The sequence below is a fragment of the Sabethes cyaneus genome, chromosome 3 (assembly GCF_943734655.1).
Source record: "Sabethes cyaneus chromosome 3, idSabCyanKW18_F2, whole genome shotgun sequence".
In the NCBI taxonomy this organism is placed as follows: domain Eukaryota; kingdom Metazoa; phylum Arthropoda; class Insecta; order Diptera; family Culicidae; genus Sabethes; species Sabethes cyaneus.
This window is the reverse complement of record NC_071355.1, coordinates 161,026,075-161,047,814: the sequence shown is the minus strand read 5'-3', so window position 1 is coordinate 161,047,814 and position 21,740 is coordinate 161,026,075. Positions and strand designations below refer to the sequence as shown.

General features: G+C 39.2%; 1 protein-coding gene across 2 annotated transcripts in view; it reads left to right on the top strand.

Annotated features, from left to right (window-relative positions):
• LOC128743484 (uncharacterized) overlaps nt 1–21,740 on the top strand; it is a 222,260-nt gene that overhangs the window by 173,007 nt on the left and 27,513 nt on the right. The gene's annotated exons all lie outside the window — the stretch shown is intronic.

Below are 21,740 nucleotides of genomic sequence, written 5' to 3'. Positions count from 1 at the left end.
TGGAGTCCTAATTTGTTGAAAACACATGTTTTTGTCAAATGCAACGAAGACACGATTACAGCAATCCATGGTAAATGCATGTGGCTTTAAAGGGCCAAACAGAATGCTGCGTCAACGCATCCGTCAGCGTCAATTTGACAGTAATAACACTGTCGGACGCCTTGACGCAACATTCTGTTTGGCCCTTAATACTAACGAAAGTGCAATAAATTTTACTGGACAGACGAAAGCAAAAGTTTCGCTTGTGATGAACGATATGTGATGGACAATATTTATCGACACTTTACCGTAAACATCGATATGAGCCGCTCCGAATTATAGTGGTCTATTGACCATTTAGTTAATTTTACAGGAGACGCAATTGTCTAAAAAACACTATAATAAATTCTATACAATTATTTTCTCCAAACCAAGTGTTCTAATGTGTAGTGTATAAAGTTATTCAACATGAGAATACATAAAAATCCCAACTTTTGTCAAAATATACGATTTATTCACACCAATGTACATAGACCACTATGATTTCATATATATTTTCACCGTAATCCCCAAAACGTTCCGCACCATAGTGGTCTATCTCCATGAGATTTGTAAATGGCTGTATCTTGCGCTGCTGACCGTCTAGCAAGTTGCGGTCTTCGGGAAGATTATTCAAATGACTACCAGCTTTAGGGTGGTATGGAAAATAGCGCAGAATTGTCTCACTACGTGGCGCTAGTGTATATGCAATATTCATATACAGGCTGTATCTTGCGCTACTGACTATCTAGAAAGTTGCAGTCTTCGGGAAGGTTATTCAAATGACTGCCAGCTTCCAGGTGGTATGAAAAATTGCGCAGAATTGTCTCACTACGTGGCGCTAGTGTATATGTAATATTCATATACAGGCTGTATCTTGCGCTGCTGACTATCTAGAAAGTTGCGGTCCTCGGGAAGGTTATTCCAATGACTACCAGCTTTAAGATAATATCAAAATAGTACAGAATTGTCTCACTACTACAAGGCTATGAGAATTAGTTAACTTCAACACTCAATTTTTTTTCTAGCTGCGTTAACTGCCTGTAAAAAAATCGTCTACCATCTATTAATGGTACTTCTAAAAAGGCCGAAAAAATCCCACCAACTCACTTAATCTATTGGTCTCAGTCACGTGAACACATTCCCAGTTACTTTCTAAACATTTTGCACGATTCATGAAAATTGTATAATTAAAGAAAATTCGGTACCAAATTTTCAAAAGGGTCAATCTGCAAAATGTCAACAAACCGAGTGAGAGTTATTTTCTGCTGGACTAGCATAGAAAAAACCCTCTATACCATCTTGAAGGAAAAAGTAATTTTATAATTTGAGTCATAACAAACCTTTTGTTATAATTTTTTCACTGATGATAATGATGATCATTTAAAAAAAATTCTTCACCCGGTTAATCGAGTCTGAAATGCGGATAATCTTGTACACTCAAGTACTTTTTTTACACGGTTTAGTTTTTTGAGTATTAAGAACGCGGTAACTTAGAGACCATTCATATATTTCTCAATACATTTGGGAGTAACTCGACATTCCTCACGTAGATTGTAAATAGTTCCTTAGCTGCACCATTTTCGAATAATCGAAAAAAACAAACTGTGTAAAAAAAGACTTGAGTGTACGACAAGGTAGGTGAGGTAGCGTCTCAGTTGGCCTCGAGGTATGATGCTAATCTAATAAGCTAGTCGTCGTATATTCGAACCTCGGTTAGGAGGCGCTGTTAGAGTCAATAATCAATAGTCGCAGCAACTTGCCCTGCAATTGTCCTGTACTCTAACAGCTGGCTGCGAAGTTTGTCGTGTAAAAACTGAAGGTCAAGTTTCGATAACGGAATGAAAATCAGGAAAATATTGAGATAGAGATGAAATAGACGATAAAGTGAAGAAGAAAGATAACTACACTGTTACACTTAGATTTGTGTAAGAATACATCTTATTAAAGTTTCCAAACGATTTTATATCTAAATACTTTAACTAGACTATTTTCATAGACTATACACGGATACCTCGATATAAGACAACCTCGTTATAAGACAATTCGATATAAGACAAATCACTTTGACATAGTTGGTAACGACACCAGAGCACATTTTCCATTCCAAAAGCGGCGCCATAAATTTGTTCATTATTTCAAAATAATCCCAAAAATTGTAAACAACTAATAGCTCAAACAATATTAAATAGTTCAAAAAACATAAACACACCACACAGAGCAAAATTGGAGACAGCTAATGCCAAAATTTTGTGAAAAAATCATGTTTCGATATAAGACAATTTCGATATAAGACAACTTTTTGAAATTACAAATTGTCTTATATCGAGGTATCCCTGTAGAGGGTAAACTTGAAGCGGAACAGTACATTTCATTACTCTGAGTAATTTCATGTTCGTTCGAACGAAAAATTATCTCATACACTTTTGTTTGAATTGCAATTCAAATTTTCCTTGTACTATATTGAAAATAATGTTAAAATATAAAATAATATTGAATAAATTGAAAATGGGTCATTCCACGTCAAGTGACCAAGAAAAAGTAAAACTTGTAATGGACCTTCTTGGATTTTTACCAAATTCAGTCAGAATTCCAAGTTTGATGCCCAGTTTTTATAAGCAAAAGCCGTCCCAAGTATGTTCGTTTTACTGCACTCTTATTGCGGTTTTTAAGACCAAAATTGGTCATATAAACCATCATAAGAGTGTTATAAAACCCAAATTGTTACTTGGGCTGTTTACGTCAATTCCACTTTTGCTTATATCCCCGAAAACATTAAGTCTAGAAAGGCACTATTCTCACATTTTCAAAGAAAACTGCCCAATGAATTTGAAAAAATAGTATTTTTTTAGTATCAAGGCTGCCAAATATTTTTCGATTCGATTTAAAAACTATTTTTCTCCCAATGAATACAATTTCATCTCAAAAATTCCAACTCCATCGTATTTGCCAGATTTTTTATAAAATCCAAAAAAAATTGACAGTGTTGCCAAATTCCAAAATTTAAACTAAAAAGCTGGCAACATTGCTCAGGAAAATGTAATATCTAGTAACATATACATGTTTTCACAACAGGGCAAAGAGACTCACTGCTTCTTGAAAAAAATATTTTGCTCTTGGTTTTACATAAGAAATTGGAGGCCGCTTGCTTCAAAACGTTGTCTCTGGATCGGCAAGGAATACTTCGTGACGATAAGTAATTCTAATGTAAAAAAAATCTCTGGAATACGATGGAGTCGGAACTTTTGAGATTAAAAGGTATTCATTGAGAGAAAAATAGAACTTTAGTTTTCAAATCGAATAAAAAAATATTTGGCAGCAATGGTGCTAAAAAATACTACTTTTTTCGAATTCCTTGGGCAATATTCTTTGAAAATGTGAAAATAGTATCTTTCTAGACTTAATATTTCCGGAGATAAAAGCAAACGAAAATTAGCGGATTTGACGAAAACAAGGCTTTTGTTGTTTGGTGGTGGGGGGGGGGTGTCTCCCATAGAGGAAGGGGGAGTTCAATCGGCACAAAAAAAAAACAATAGTCGACTTACGCTTATTAACTACTTTCATCTAATTATGGGATTATGGGAGTTTTATCTCAATCTCTGTCACAAGTAAGTCCCATGCACATAGACCACTATAATGCGGAACAGAATGGTCATTCTGTTCCGGACCTAAAATTCATCATGAAAAAAAGCAGGTTGGAAACCTACTATTTTGTAATTTTTAGTGTTTATATAGTACATCTATCGACTAAGATGCGATTTATGCAAAAATCTCATTTTTGACAAAAATGGTCAATAGACCACTATAATTCGGAACGGCTCATATGTGTGATACCGTTCTGATTCAAACTTAAAACAGTCTCAAACTTCGAACACTTCAGCATAAAATGCTTTTAGTATCATTAATATAATAAAATATTATGCTTGTTGTTTGCCACCGGACAGGGGACATTCTAACGAACACGGTGGTATACAATAAGCATAATATTTTATCATATTAGCGATACTAAGAGCACAGACTAACAGACGTAACACTTCGAACAAATTTTCTAACAAAACATCATTTCAATGACATCCCTAAAACTTGGAAATAACACTAGCATCACCTGGTGCAGTCTTCGCGCTACGCTGCTATAAATTTAGCAATGCTATAAATCTACTTGTATATTATCTGACAACAGCGCCAGCGCAGGCGAACGGCGTTCTCGCGCAGCGACAGTTGTTTGAGTCTTGGCATAAAAGAAAATTTGAAATGATCGTTTTTATTGACGATGGAATGAGGCTTCAGTGTTACGTCTGTTAGTCTGTGCTAAGAGCATTTCATTCTGAAGTGTTCGAAGTTTGAGACTGTTCTAAGTTTGAATTAGAACGGTATGTGTAAGGGCGATTATAGAAAATAGCCGCAGTGTACGGTTATTTAGTTGGACAGAGTTGTTCAAGAATTTTCATCTCTTCGGAATAGAATATGTAGTAGTATCGCCACAGAAAACAGTCATCCATTCAGGAAGAAATCTTACGGGAATTCTTGGATATAATTTCATATTAAAACCGACTAATAAACTGGCGACAACATCACAATAATTTCCTAAGAAGTACCGTGCACTCTCAGCAATAGCCCACAAAAAAGTGGCGACATTTTTATTCAGCATACTTTTTAATATTAAAATCAGAATCTTATGCAAAGTGATATTGCATTTGTGATTGAGAGGACTGTCCACGGTAAAATTGCAACACACAAAATTAATTCGCAAATTCGAGTTTTTATCCGATTGTTATCAAACTTACAGGATCAAATGAAACAATTAAACTTAGTTTTAGCGTTTTGATTTTATTAAATTTTGTCTCCGTATCCGAATGCCGGTACTTTGGCCTTAACCCTATTCATGAGATCTTGCACAACCTCTAAATCGACATGGTTTGCATATTTACCCATAGTTTTTTCATTTCTTCAACTGTTTTGACTACTTTAAGATGTTTCAGAAGATTCTGCTTCATAATAGCCTAGTATTTCTCGAATTGCCGCAGCACCGGTGTATTTGAGGTGTTATGATCTTTCGGCATGAAATCGACATTTGCCTTATACCACTCCAGCACGGCCTTTGAACAATGACATGAAGTCAAATCCTACAAGAAGACCATAGGACAGTTGTAAGTTTTCAGAAGAGGAAGAAATCGCTTTTGGAGACACTCTTTCAAACACAGCTGTCTATGTTTAAGGTACCTGGGGTCGCGAAAAGTGTACTCCGCTTTCCACATGAATAAATTGCATGCCAAATCAAGATTTTTTTGGCAAAGTTCGACATTCTTTGTTTTCGGAGATTCTCTGGAACATCAAACTTATCCTTTGCAGTAGGTAGAATTTGGGATTCCCAGCTTTTTACCGATGGCACGATGTGACAGATTCTGGTTTTCGATATACTTGTGCAGAACTTTTTCGCAAACGAGCTTTTCTTTCGACGACATTTATCTTTGCGCACCTGATAAAAAGGCTCACGCAGTATAAACAATGGACTTTGAACTTTCTTCATGCAAATTTTCAGTGGATTTTACGCAACGGTTCAAGAGTTAGAGCAATTTGCGTGTGTTGCAATTTTACCGTGGACACCCTTTATTTTTAGTTGCAATATTTAAATTTACTGCTTTCCATTACAAACAGTCTGGGCTGGGCTAGCACTTTCACGTGTGTTGAGAACCACACCTACCGACGACGGACGATTGACCGAATGTGACGTGCAAACATGGACATAAAAAGCTTTGGCAATAACCGTTTCTGAACGTGCATAAATTACTGTCGGAGACCAAAAAAAAAAGTCAACCATGTTGATTGCTTCTACAGAGTTCGAGGCGAAGGAAAACACACCATGGGAGGTGAAAAAACCGTTCTTGCTCCAACGTGACGTGACTTCTGCATCTGCAACATTTACGTGATAATTTGGCTAATAAATCTGGCTATTCATTAGAGTTTCCTGGTGGCATAAAAGACACGCATCTGTGTTGGAACGTGTTCAAAACTCTATTTACAACAATGATGTCTAAAGGTACAATAGTATACTAATCCATAACAATTAACGCTCAACTTCCTACCGTTTTTTTTTTTTTGCATCAAAGAACAGAACATGAAAATTTAACAACTTCATACACTTTTGGTTATTAAAGCCAACTTCGAAAGCTCTGAAGTGAAAGGCGTGCGCTCTCGTTTCAAGGTGTTGGTACCTGCACAGAAACTCTCCTAATTTATGAATGCTGTTTTTCTTAATTTTCCCGCCTTCCCCCCACCGACCTACCCGGGTAGCGTGTAGCGGGACCGTGCGCGTACATCTGTTTATATCATTAAATTTCGTCTGGAGAAGGGTACTCCAGTTGCTGGCAGTTTTCGCGACTCACTGGCTGGTGCAGTTGCTGCTGCCCTTATAAATCAGGAAACGTTTAACAAGGAACTTTTAATGACAATGAGCGCTGCAGACTTTTTGCAGTAAATTTATCGCGTAAAAGTTCGCTAGGTAGGAGCATGCATTTCACCCGCCAGAAGGATTGCCCGGTGCACTAAAATTAGCAGACACTAGTAGTTGGTTTTTAGCTTTGTAAGCACATTTGCACACACAGTGCTAGCCGGCATCGTAAGTAGAATAAATACTTAGAAAGGCGGATTATTTTACGAACAGGTGTAAGTGAAAGTTTTTGTAGGATATTATCATTATTGTTTGCTGTAATACACAGGTGTGTGATATCTTACTCTACCGATTGTGTCACGTGAAACTATGTACGACAAAATAATATGCGCGGAAAGTTTTTTAATGAAAGGCACAAGTTACTAATAAGGAAACAAAATTATTTTTTATTGTTTATTTGATTATTTCTCACGATGATTATTTTGAAAGTTTAATCGAAAGGAGTAATGAAAAACAGATTTGTCTTTCATGGCGCAGAGAGGTATCAAAACAATAAGCGAGTAAAATGATAAAAAGGAAGTTAAAAGTTGGAGCTTTGAAATAATTTTATCTACTATATGTAGATACTCGGGCTCCGTTATTATATTTTTATTGCTTATTCCTGGAATGTTTAATAGTAAGCTTGACAGTGAAATCAAGTTAAATCGAAAAGTTTACTTTAATTTCTAAAGTACAAAAAAAAAACAATATACTCTTATTGCTGGTAATAATCTCGAATATAAGATAATTACAGTCAGTCCACAATCATGGGTCACACATAATTATGAGTCATTTTAGTTTTTTTCTGCCGATTAATGCGTGAATATTATACTAACTGATTCATGAAATTGTTACTCATAAGTAGCATCAACAATTTGATCAACTATTAGGTGATATTTTTGAACGGAAATTGGCAGCTAAAGCTAAAATGACCCACATTTGTGTGTGATCCATGAGTGTGGACTGACTGAACTAATTCGTCCAAATGAAAAATATATTTTACTCTAGATCTCACATTTGTATAAAAACATATTTATATCCTTTCGAAATCTTCTCGACAATAAGGCTGAAAACTTGCTCAAAACAATAGTATTAAGTGACGATTGTAATCTGAAAAAAAAATCTACCACTTTAAAAGAACTAGATCCCTATGTTCCGTTCACGCGACATCTGTATTGGCAATGGATTATCTTCATCTAATCCTAAATGCACAATCTAATTATCAGCCGGGGCATTAGTTTGCTCTTCACGCTCAAACTGAGCTGATCCTAGATCGCCCCAATTCATCAATGCTCGCTGCTCCACTGCTGCCGGTAGGTCGGTCGGTCGGTCCAAACTCCAAACACTTTGCAACAACAACAACGGCACATTGAATTTATTTGTCCGTACACAATGGCTCGTCGTCACACATCCTTGCACAACAGATTACGATCAAGCAAGCAGGACGACCCGACATCAGTATTACCACCGCGCCGGCAACGTTCGTAATACCTCCATTAATTCGAAGCACCGTTTCAAGCGCGACCCATCGACAAACAATTCAATTATAGCACATTTCCGGCGGAACTGCACGATTTTGCGGCTTCCCTGTTCCGTTTGGATTTCGGTCCGGGGCAGATGTAACGATGCTCTGTTGTACGGTGTATCTCAAGGTTCACAGTTATTTACCTCTGTTTAACCTTTGCGAATGAAATGAAACAATGGATCCACAGTTTTTCACCGCAATATATTTCTGACTAATTAATTTGAGCTTCGGTTCAGTTGGAATCCTTTTACACCATTCTGCTATCGTTTACCAATTTAATTCACTAAAATTTGGAACGGCCATTTGACCAGCACTGATTGCTTTTCTTTGGTGACCTCTTTCCAAAATGTGATAAGTATTTAGATCTCTGTTAGTGGTTCAAACAACCCCTGGTTGCTTGTTTCGCGTCCATTCCGACTAAATACGCTTCCAGCAAATGCTCTCTAGCTCTAGATTATCCCTGAGCTTGTTGTTGAACAAGTGTATAGATTCTACGGATGCCAGCAAACGTAATCGATTGAAGAATCCCCAGCAAATCTGAACCAAACCAGGGCGAATGTATTGATTGCACTTGTGACAGCGATACGGCACCGACATCGAAGAGCTTCCTATTTTAATTACATTATATTGCAGAAACAGCAGAATGCCGAGGCAATGGTGCAAATTTCATTCCATTATCCACTTTCGGTTCACTGCGGGAAACCCTATCCCGTGCTCGGAGCAGTCGAGTCCTACGCAGTTTGCTGCTGGTTTCTTTTTTCGTTGATAGCTGATGAAGGTTATCTGGCTTTCAGTTGTAGGATAATAGAACGGACGAAGGTCAATCCCCTTTGGATGATATTGATACACCTTTAATGGATCCAGATTGCTTTCAGATTACTTGCTAGTAAAGGTACCCATATTTACTAAAATTATATTAGTTTTTTTTTATTTTTCTCTCTCTGAAAATTATGCATTTTCAATTCAAGTTTTTTCAATTCATAAATTGTTTTTATATTATACGTTTGTGTCTTTCTTAGCAAGCAAAAATTAAAGTTTAGTTTTCACTGTGTGAAGGACTAAGTGAGCCTGAGCTGCATCAGGTCACACCCAAAGAACCCCATCCAATACCTCATTAAATGGGTTTCAACTAAAATTTTTGAATTTATTTCTCAAGCTGTCAGATAAAATAAAAATATTTGAAGAAGATCTGATTTACTGAAATTAAAGATTCATTGTTGTCCGTTGCCAAAAAAAAGTGAACAATTGGAAATGGTCCGTAATCGGCTGTTGGCTTCCGTTGAATGTCGTCGCTTCCGTTGAATGTCGGAAAAGGAGCGTTATACGGCCGTCATGTCTACTTTGCGAATGCATCTCTTAAGGCCCAAACAGAATGCTGCGTTAACGCGTCCGTCAGCGTTATTCTGACAGTTTTCCTATGGGTTTACTGTCAAATTGACGCTGACGGATGCGTTGACGCAGCATTCTGTTTGGGCCTTTACTCCTACAAATCAAATGTTTGCAATTCGTGGTTCTCCTGTTATTTTTGTGCACCGAGGAGTTCAAAATCCCGAAGAAATGTTCGATTGGGCGACACTGAAGCAGACTTGTCGAGTTGTGCTTTTTGGGTACAAATGGGATCGTGACCAAAATACGTCCATCTGCATGATGTTTTTGTAGAAACGTGATCAACATTTTCTTCAAATATTCGTTATGGCACACATCTTGATTGATAGCCAAATCAGATGGCTTGAACCATGGCTTAGAAATACCTCTCGGAAATGGTAATGTACAGCAGCACTTTCAGTTCAAACTTATGTTTAAACTTCTATTTTATTTTATTCCGGGGTTCTTATCTTCTTTCGGCACTTTATTTCGATTCTTTTCAATGTTCTGCAGATTTACTGGTGGGAGCATTAGAATTTTTTTGCAACATCCCGTTGGCTCACGTAATACTTGTTGGTGAAGGCACGGGAAAAAGAACGAAGTCCTTCTGCGTTCATAATTTTGGCTGGTTTAGGTTTTCAACTACCTTGCTTGCGAATAGTTGCTGGGGATCTTAGGATGGGGTAAATAGTCGAAACCACAACATTTTCGTTTTTAAAAAGTTGTACCGTACACTTTTTTCCGAGATCTTTGTGCAAATCGTAGAAGTGTCCAACGCGCTCGCGGAATGCTTCTTGTTTTGACACCATTTTGAGCAAAACTTAGCAAGTATAAACAAAACAAAAAATACTGACAGAAAGAGGAGAGAGAAGGCTAACACATACACACTCTCATTTCTCTCTGAGATCGTTTGTTATTGTGCGTAAAGATTGCTAATGTGCGACTGTGTTGGTGGTTTGTTTTCATCAGGAAACGATTTCGCTTTTGAAAAAAATCCAGTTGAAAACAAATTGCGAGTACGTATACGCGGCGAAGTGTGCGTGAGATAAATGTCGACAATCTCTATAGGGGCTCAAAAAAATATCAAAATTTTAGTTGCCACCCGTTATATTGCTTTGCATGGATTATAAAGCTCGAATCATTTAATACCTGGAAGCACTATTTAACTTACTACAGCGCTTTTATTGATCGAATCTTTTTTTTACGAGTTGGGAAATCTGCTGAGCACCTGAGAAGATACGGTACTATCAGACACCTGAGAAGATAACTCAGGGAGTGGGGTTTAGGTATCCCGACCCCCCTAATGGGGCGTGAGGATCCCGACCCACTAAAACCCTACTCGAGTCTCCAGCCTCAATCCCCCCTGGCACCACCTTATCGGTATTACTTCAGGGAGGGGCTATTGAGCTTAATGCACTCGCTTAGATAACTACTGGACTATGGTAGTTAGGCTGTTTATTCGCCGTTGATCGGCTCTCTAGTGGTTTGTAGCTCGAGTACAATCTAGGTAGCAGCCGCATTGACCGCTCCCCAGACGTCCGAGCTGGAACACATCCTTTGGACTAAGTTATCCGGGGTAGTGTCCTGTCCGCTCACTGCCATCATGTTGCTTCTCGCGCCCGCGAAACGAGGGCATATGAAGAAAGCATGTTCTGCCGTTTCCTCAACATCCACGCATTCGGGACACGCGGGGGACTCCGCATGCCCAAACTTGTGCAGATATTGTCTGAAGCAACCATGCCCTGACAGAATCTGTGTCAGGTGGAAGTTGACTTCGCCGTGGCGCCTGGTCAACACCCACCCGGATAGTTCCGGGATAAGTCGATGTGTCCACCGATCTTTTGTGGAATTAGACCATGCCCGCTGCCATGTGGTCATCGAGGCCGATCTTGTGGTTTTCCGTATGTCTCTAGTTCCACGTTGGTTGAAGCACTCTACGTCTTCGCTGATGATAATGCCAATAGGCATCATACCTGCTAAGACGCAGATTGCGTCATGTGAAACTGTGCGATACGCACTCGCCACTCTCAAGCACATGAGACGATAGGTGCTTTCCAGCTTGGCCAGATAGCTTTTGGTACCTAACGCCGATGACCACACCGGTCCGCCATACCTAAGTATAGACTGGACCACGTTGGCTAATAGCCTTCGCTTGCTGCCATATACCGCAGAGCTATTAGACATCATACGAGACAATGCCGAAATAGCTGTGGAAGCCTTCTTGCAGGCATAGTCGACGTGGCTCCCGAACTTGAGCTTGTCGTCGACCATGACTCCCAGAAGTTTTAAGGACCGCGTTGACGAAATAGTGCAGTCCCCGACGCTGATATTTGCTTACTGTACCGACTTGCGGTTGTTCACCATGATAACCTCCGTTTTGTGATGCGCTAGCTCCAGTTTCCTAGAGCGCATCCAGTCTTCGACAATGCTTATAGAGTGGGCAGCCGTCAACTCAACCTCTCTGATAGATTCACCATAGACTTCCAAGGTGATATCGTCCGCAAAGCCAACTATCACCACCCCTACCGGGAACTTTAGCTTCAACACCTCGGGAATGTTTTGACAGCAGTTTGTTTTGATTTTTTCCTCTTTTAGTGCACTTCGAAAATTCGACATGGTCAGGTTCAAAAATCGCGGATTCGTTGAACCATATTGGCTAAAAAACCGGATGAATTCCGAGAGCAGCATATTATCGATCGGCAGGATCATATACCAAGCGTTGTAGTGGAACTAAGGATCAGAAGCTGCATTTAAAGGTGTTGTTAACGATTAAGGAACACCCAGGGCTGTTGGATTATGATATCGCCAAGAAAGTCAATACCAGTAAAAGCATCGTCAAAAGGATCTCGGTCTTTTCGGGCCAGTAAGCAATCAAACAGGACACTGAAGCAGAATCCAGTAGTCAAAAAACGTTCCCTGAAGTTGTACAATGAGGTTCTTAGGCAGTACGAAGTATATGCATCCTCATGGACGACGAAACGTACGTGAAAATGAATTAAGGGCAGCTTCCCGAACAAAAGTTCAATAAAGTCACTGGTCGAGGTGAAGTCCCTAGCAAGTTCAAATTTAAGCTTTAATTTCTAAGATTTTGGAGGAAGAGAAACTACCGGAAGAGTGGATGGAAGGTGTAGTCTGTCCCATCTACAAAAAGGGCAACCGGCTAGATTGCTGTAATTACCGCGGCATCACGTTGGTCAACGCCGCCTACAAAGTGCTCTCCCAGATTTTGTTGTTTTTTTTTGAAATTTTTACTCTCTGACAAATCCTCCAGGAATGTCGGGAGTTCAACGTGCCCACACATCATATTTTCGTGGATTTCAGGGCAGCATACGATACAGTTAAACGAGAAGAGAACAGCTATGGCAGATAATGCACGAGTACGGTTTTCCGGACAAACTGATGCGGCTGGTCAAAACTACTCTGAAGCGAGTGATGTGCCACGTGCGCGTTTCGGGGACACTCTCGAGTTCTTTCGAATCGCGCAGTGGGGATGGACTGTCCTGTATGTTATCCAATATCACTATTGAAGGTGTAACCCGGCGAGCGGGCATCGAAACGAGAAGAACTATCTTCAGCAAGGGTAGCCAACTCCTAGCCCTCGCAGACGACCTCGACATCATTACTAGAAAACCTTGGGACGGCGGAGGCAATCTACGCCAGATTGAAAACGAAGGCTAGGAGGATAGGGTTAAAAATCAATGCGTCGAAAACCAAATGTATGGTAGGAAGAGGCTCCAGAGAAAACAACGTTTGCCTCCCACAAACAGTTACTGTTGCAAGCGATAAACTGGAAATGGTTGATGAGTTCATATACTTGGGATCTGTGGTCACCGCCGACAATAATACGAGTAAGGATTCCAACGGCACATTCAAACTGGAAATCGAGCCTACTTTTTCTTCAGCAAGGCGCTTCGATCTAGGAACATACGCTGCCGCACAAGCCTGACTTTGTACAAAACGCTAATCAAACCGGTAGTCCTCTACAGGCTGGTGACAGTAACTTTGCTTACGGAAGACATACGTGCACTATCCGTATTTGAACGAAAGGTGTTGCCGGTCGACTGTGCAGTGAAATCCATTATCTTCAAGTTCCCCACCGACATCAGAAATAGTGGGGCCCAACGTGCTAGATGACTCGACCAAGTTGAAGCCGACTTGCATGTGTCGAGACGCGCAACGAATTGGCGACGAGTATCCCAGAACCGAGTGCAATGCACAGGAATTCTTGATACGGCAAAAGCCACCCCGGCTCTCGGTGGCTAAAGAAGAAGAAGACAAAAACCCAGGTTTTTGTGACAAACAAGACTATGGATTCCAAAATATACATGTAAGAGTGCCTGAAACATCGTATTCTTCCGCTCACTATGGATCTGTATATTTTCAGCCTGATTTGGCAAGCTACTACAACAGCGGAATAGTACTACAGTGGTATCAAGATAACGGGATGGATTTCTTCGAAAAGGCCAGCAATCCACCCAACTGCCAACAATTCCGCACAATTGAAAAATATTGGGCGGTTGGTGAAAGGCTGAATTATGCATAGCATCGGTGCCTTGCATACCTGCAGGTATAAAATAGATCCCATAGTGGTTCTTAGCCTTATATCCAGCAACCGGAATAAGAGCAACCTCAGCGCAGATCGAGTAACCAGTCCCGGGAAAGACTAAGGTCGTATACCGACAGGGAAGGCGGCGTCTGTTCCCATGTCAGGTTCGGCTCTTGATGGCTTGACGACTCCTTAGCCAAATGAGCGGTTCTACATTAGGGTTAAGAGCGGCACATGACAGCGTTCGACAGCGTCCGGAGTGGGTGGCTGGATTAAGAAATGTGTTGTCTCGGAGCTTCACCAATGATAGTGGCATTATCATGAGACTCGGTAGCGTGACCCTAGTAAGGCAGCCTACCTATACTTACCTTACTACGAAAAATCAAGGAAATTTGTCTCGGAATATTCGGCATGGACATGGGCGACGAAACACTCTTGGTACTTAGAACTCGTGGCGTGGCGACCGAGTGCTGCTGGAACACATTGAACCCCGAATGTTCGGCATCATAACACTGCAATAGATTTGTCGAAAGTTAACAGGAAGGTTAACAGGATCCGTGGAGGTAAGGCCCAAATTAACCAGAGCGGTGGAGCAATTGATGAATTGGGAACGGGCTTTGTAGTGATGAGCAGCATGCACGACCGCGTGATGAAATAGAAAGCGGTCAACGATTAGATGGTGGTATGGTGAAGATAAAAGTCAGTTTCTTCATCTACACCACGACGAAAAGGAAGCATTCTATGCGCAGCTGGAGGCAACGTACGCTGTACGCTACGGCACATCATGATCGTCATCGAGGATATGAACACCCAGATCAACAGGAAAGCGATGTAAAGATCAGCGATCAGGCACCATAACTTGCACACCGCCACGAACGATAACGGCCAACGAAGCATTAACTTTTCAGCTTCTCGATGCCTGGTGATCAGAAGTAGCTTCTTTTCCCGCAATGATATCCACAAAGCCACCTGAAGATCATTTGATCAACGAACATTGAAGCAAATCGACCATATTACGACATACGCTCCCTGCGAGGCGAGGATATCGACTTTGATCTTTACCTAGTAGCAGTACGTGTACGCTCAAAACTATCGATGGTTTATATTTATACCTCGCGACAAACCCGCCACGCCTCCTGAATAAAGCTTTACTTTTCTCTGTGAAGCTAGCTGCCTCAACCCCGAATGGATGGAACATGATACGTTTAGCTGTCAATGAGGTCGCAACCGCGATGCTAAGCGAAGAAATCTCGAGTGCACGAAATGACTGGAGCGATGGATAGGGAAAAAGAGCTTGGAAAAGCAATCTAATCATTACTCCGAGAAAGTATTGAAGCTCAATTTCTATGAGAATAGAATATAGAATACACACCGAAGTCTGATATGTGTAGGGACCAGGAGGCAAATGTGGTCACAATCGAGCAGGAGGTGGTCAACAGGTTGAAGCAACGCCGTCGACAAGGTGCTCTCCCTAATTTTGGTACGGTGTCTATCCCCAACAGCAAGAGAATTCATAGGGCAGTATCAGGCGGGTTTTATGCGGGCCGTACTACTACGAATGAAATTTTCTCACTCCGACAAATCCTCCAGACAACGCACCCGCACATCATTTTTTCAGATTTCAGTGCAGCATACGCTTTTAACCATAACAACAATAACAGCAACAATAACAACTACAACAACAGAAGCAACAATAACTACAGATACAATAACAACAGGAGTAATAGAAACAACTACAATTGGAATAGCAGGAACAGTAACAACCGGAATAATAGAATCATCGGTAATAACAACAGGCATTACAATTATAACAACAACAACAACAACAACAACAACAACAACAACAACAACAATAACATCAACAACAACAACAACAGCAGCAACAACAACAACAACAACAACAACTACAGGACTGGTAATCGTAATAACAGAAGGAACCACGAACCCAGTAATACTAGAAACCATTACATTAACCAACGTAACTCTAATTTCACTGGCACTCAAAACCGAAACATGTGGCTGCCACCTGATAGAGAGCTTCTTGCGGCAGCGAAAGACCAGTTTTCCAGGCCGCCAGCTAACTATCATCCGTCAACACAATTCCAGAGAGGTGAAATTTTAAACCCGTATCCACCTAATGAATTACCGTCGCGCTCTTATAATCTTATGGACCCAAGGAATTCTCTACCTACAGCATGTGAGGCATGCTCCTGCCGACATTCGTGTTTTACGAACATCCGACGCACTCCCTAGAGGAAGATTTAACACCATCTGGCGTGAACTCAGTAGTACAATCAAAATCAGAAACAGAAATTTTAGTGTACTGTCAAAACCTCAACCGCATGAGAGGTTCGTCTAAGATTAGACATATTTGTAATAAAATTTTAAGTTGTTCCTTTCCAATAATTTTGGCAAATGAAACTAGTTGGGATGAAAGTGTTAGAAGTGAAGAAGTTTTTGGAAATGCTTATAATGTTTACAGAGATGACCGAAACTTTCAGGTTTCTGAAAAGAAGTCCGGTGGTGGTGTTTTAATTGCTGTCTCAACTAAACTTGATTCCGACATTATTATTACCACGAAATTCAAAGAATTTGAGTATATATGGGTAAAAGTACTGGTAGCGGGCGAAACACACGTTTTTTGCTCAGTATACTTCCCTCCAAATAACGCAACTAAATCTGCTTATGAAAATTTTTTCAAGGTTGCTGAACAAATTTTTTCCAAATTTCCCCCGGAAGTGAAAATTCATATATACGGTGATTTTAATCAACGCAATGCCGATTTTATTCCAGACACTGAAAATGAGGACATCTTACTTCCAATTGTAGGCGAAAATGAAACGCTACAGTTTATTTTTGACAAAACTTCTAGTTTAGGACTTAATCAAATCAATCATGTGAAGAATCAGCAAAATTGCTTTTTAGATTTATTGTTAACAAACATGCATGAAGACTTTTGTGTAACCGCTTCATTGACTCCACTATGGAAAAACGAAGCATTCCATACAGCCATTGAATTTTCTATATTCGTACATGAAAATAAGAGACCCCTTGATTGGGAATATGAAGATGTCCACCAGTTTCATTTGGCAAATTATGATATCATTAAATGTTGTCTTAGCACATTAGATTGGCAAACCCTTTTCAATTGTGATGAAGGTATCGAAACCTCTGTAGAAATCTTTTACAAATTATTAAATGAAATTATAAATGAGCATGTCCCCCTAAAGAAAGTAAGGCGACATGGCTATTCAAAATATCCTATTTGGTTTAACCAACAAATAAAAAACTTGAAAAATCGCAAACAAAAAGCCCATAAAAGGTACAAGAATAATGGCAGTAACGCAAATCTGGCCCTTTACTTAGATATTTGTAACCAACTAAATGTAGCCATTGATACAGCATACGAGCAATATAATTCCAAAACCGAAAGTGAATTAAAACGTCATCCAAAAAATTTCTTTAATTTTGTAAAAACTAAATTGAAATCGAACAATTATCCGACAGAAATGTATCTCAACGAAACGGTTGCTGATAACCCAGATGAAATTTGCAATCTATTTTCAACTTTTTTTCAAGGAACTTATACTGCTTTTTCGGAAACAGATCGGGATTACAGATATTTCGATTTCCTCCCAGAATTTACTACTGATATCACTATCAAAAAAATCGAAGCACATGTTATTTTAGAAGGTTTAACTAAGTTGGATGCCTCCAAGGGTTGCGGACCCGACGGTATTCCTCCCGTGTTTTTGAAAAAGTTAGCATTAGAACTTACAGCTCCATTGTATTGGCTTTTTAACATGTCACTAGAATCCGGCAATTTCCCTAAGACATGGAAAGCCTCATACCTCATTCCAATTTTTAAAAGCGGTAAAAAATCTGATATAAGTAACTATCGAGGTATTGCTATAATTTCTTGTATTCCCAAACTTTTTGAAGCAATCATTAATGAATCGTTGTTCAATCAAGTCAAAAATAGAATATCTAATATGCAACATGGGTTTTTTAAGGGCCGCTCAACTAATACAAATCTAATTGAATTCGTTAGTTATTCGCTGAATGCAATGGACAAAGGGAGCTATGTAGAAGCATTATATACTGATTTCAGCAAAGCATTTGATCGCGTTGATATACCCATGCTATTATTTAAATTACAAAAAATAGGAGTCCAATCAGATCTGCTTAAATGGATCGAATCCTATCTGACTAATCGTCAGCAAATAGTCAAATTTGAAGGGAAAAAGTCAAACCCTCTAGAAGTAACCTCTGGAGTTCCCCAAGGTTCACATTTAGGCCCTCTTTTGTTTATTTTATTTGTGAACGATATCTCTTTTTTGCTGAAAAATGTTAGGGTATTAGTATATGCCGATGATATGAAGCTCTTTTTAGAAATAACAAACGAGGAGGACGTCAGAGTATTCCAGCTCGAAATACAGGTTTTCTATATTTGGTGTAACAAAAGTCTTCTTCAACTTAACACTCATAAATGTAGATCAATAGCCTTCAGTAGAAAAAGAAACATGCCAAACATTACAATTTCTCTAGGAAATAATTTGGTTGAAAAGTGTGAAAAAATCAGAGATTTAGGAGTTATATTAGACTCAAAACTAACATTTATTGAACATTATAACACAATTATCAACAGAGCTAACAGTATGCTAGGATTTATAAAAAGATTTAGCTACGACTTCCGTGACCCATACACAATAAAAACACTATATCTTGCATATGTGAGGTCAATATTAGAATACTGTAGCATAGTCTGGTCACCATTTTCATTAATACACCAGGAACGAATAGAATCAGTACAAAAACAATTCGTGCTGTTTGCTTTGCGTAAACTAAATTGGACAAGCTTTCCTCTTCCCTCTTATGAAGCCCGCTGCTTGCTTATAAATATACAGACACTAAAACAGCGACGTGAGTTCGCCAAAGTGTCATTTGTAAACGATATTGTTTCACACCGTATAGATTCTATGGAAATTTTATCCAAACTTAGCTTTTATGTACCGAACCGTCAATTGCGGAACCGAAATATATTTAGCATAAGTCACTGTCGCACAAACTATGCCAAATTCGGGCCTTTAAATCAGATGATGATCGCCTATAACCAACATTGCGAAAATATTGACTTTACTATGTCTAAATTAAAATTAAAACAATACTTTAACTCTACGCGTTAGATGCAAAAAATGTAAGCAATATTATGTAATTTAAAAGTTGCACTGTTCAGTTTTCTTTGTAGACTGTGTTGTAGTGATAGAACTAATATAATGTAATAACTAATGTAAAAGGTCTACTATGATTTGACGACTAAATAAATAAATAAATAAATAAAGATATAGTCAAGCGCGAACAGCTATGGCCCATAATGCACGAGAACGGTTTCCCAGATACCGTCGATTCGGGCGAAATTGATCAGTCGGGTGAAATTGATCAGCTTGGACTAACGAATAAAAAACTCTTTATTCTACGTTTATACTGATTCATAAAGCTGAATATGCACCCATCCATATAAAGATTGAGTTACAGGTCAAAGTCACTTGGCTTTCAGCGAGATTGATCTTGTAAATGGCTTGATTTTTTAAAATTTACTATTTTGATCGAATCGCAATTTTCAACATGCCCGATAAAACTCCTTGCTGTTAACACAAATTTCGTTGCAGAAGGAAATTTTGATAAAACTAATTCGATTCTCTAATTATCTGGCTGTGCTTTGATAATTTCCATGAATAAAATTATGCGACAGATATTGTTTGATTTGACCTTTTACGAAATAAAACGATTGATAACATCATGAACTGAGGCAACATAGATTTCTAGATCGCTATGGGTGCGAAATGGAGCTGCCACCTGCGAAAGTTTATTCTTTCTGTAAAGCAGAATGGAGATTTATAAAAGGGTGCAAAAGACAGACAATACTTCGCACAAATTTTACAAACGCTCCATATGGCAGTTGCATGAGAGTGCAAGAGATCGGTTTGTGCTTACATAGCGAAATGCAACTACACATTCAAAGAGACAGTCAAGCTCCCGTATATGAGGAGAATTAAATTATTTGTTTCACTAGATTGGTGAAGATTGTATACGAAAATCGTACATTTACACATATATACAGCAATGTTTAAACAAAAACAAACGATTACGATGCTAAAATTGGCTTAATATCTTTTCTATCGTTCATATTTATTTAGCAGATGCATCAACCATGCTAATGTAGAGCTGACTGTTTGATTTTTGTGCTAGTTGCTGTACGCGACATTGTTGCCTACATACAGGCAATATCTCGATTACGCCAGATTTTATACTGCACGTTAAGTTATTGCTGTCAGAGCGTATGGTTTAATAGCAATATCGTCTTGATTTCTACGTGATCAATTTCACCCGTTATTTGTAAATTTTCAATTTCACGATTACATTAAGTTTTATCTAAAATAAAACTATTTATATAAGATATAGATGATACTGTCGTGTAGCCAGCACTACAGTACTTATTTTAAAATTGAATCATCTTCCTAAATATGTTTCTATTCAAAGATATTTAAAAAATACTCGAAAAAGTGATCAATTTCACCCGAATTCACGGTACCGTGGAACGATATGCTACGTGTGTGTTTTGGCGGTACTCTTGAGTTTTACGAACTGCGCAGAGGGTTGAAGCAAGATGATGGAGATGGACTGTCCTGTATATTTTTCAACAGGAAGTGATAGATGAGTTCAGATATCTGGGATCTCTGGTCACGGCCGACGATAATATGTGTAAGGAGATTCAACGACGCATTCAAGTTGGAAGTCAATTAAAGGGGCATGCACCGTCTCAACACTAACATTTTTCCCATTCCCATCTGATTAAGAGTACGTGGCCGACACAGTTATTGTTGTCTAATGCACTGAACCAAACCAAACTCTGCACAATAAGAATGGTCGGTCTCTACCAGACTCATTTAGTCCGCTGTGGTTCAAAGGTTCACCGATATCTGCGTTCTACAGGGCCTAGGAGGAGAGGTTGGGTTCGAATCCGATTAGAATTGGATCTCATTATAGCTTGGTTCGATCCGCGAATCCCCTAGCTTAGGTAAAGAGGAAAGTTATACAAACTTCAATGACCCTTTAAAAATTTGGCCTAGGTGTTTCAAATTACACTATCCAACGGAAAATTTACAGGTCCGAACCGAGAAATTTATCACTCATTAAACGCGCCTCCAAATTAGTCTATTGTCCACCACGTGCTTTGTGGTATGTAGCGCCATCTCGATGAAACCACATATCGGTCAGATACTATGCTTGAATTTGGAGCAGAAAAGAGTTCGCAATCATCATCCGATAGAGGGTTTTGAATTTTGCTGTCTTTCTATTAAATTTTCCATTCCGCATCATTCAAGTGGTGCGCGAAACAAACAGAGAACTGAAATTCCCCATCTCAATTAGCCTTGTTACCTTCATTAATGTGTAATGGCATTTAACAGAAATTCTCTGTTCGTATAAATATTTATTTTTCCAATATCATCGGCACATTGCTATCAAATGTCACACCATCAAAGAAAAATATAAGCAAAATCAATCGTTTGAAAAACATATCATCGTGTCGTTCCCAAGAGATGAAAAAAGCCTCTCTTACTAACATTGAATTTGTTACCCATAATATATGTGTGTGCTATCCCATCGGAATTCCATTGTAATTCACAGAAAATCTATCAACCGTCCTACTTGTACAAGCACCTGACGATTTATCCCGGGCTGTCATCGTGATAGGTGATACACGTGCCGGTGGCAGGTGGTTCGGATCAGCTATCACAGCCCGGCTATCATTCCCGATTGTGTATCCCCAAAGAGCCTATTTGTCATCGGCTAGAAAC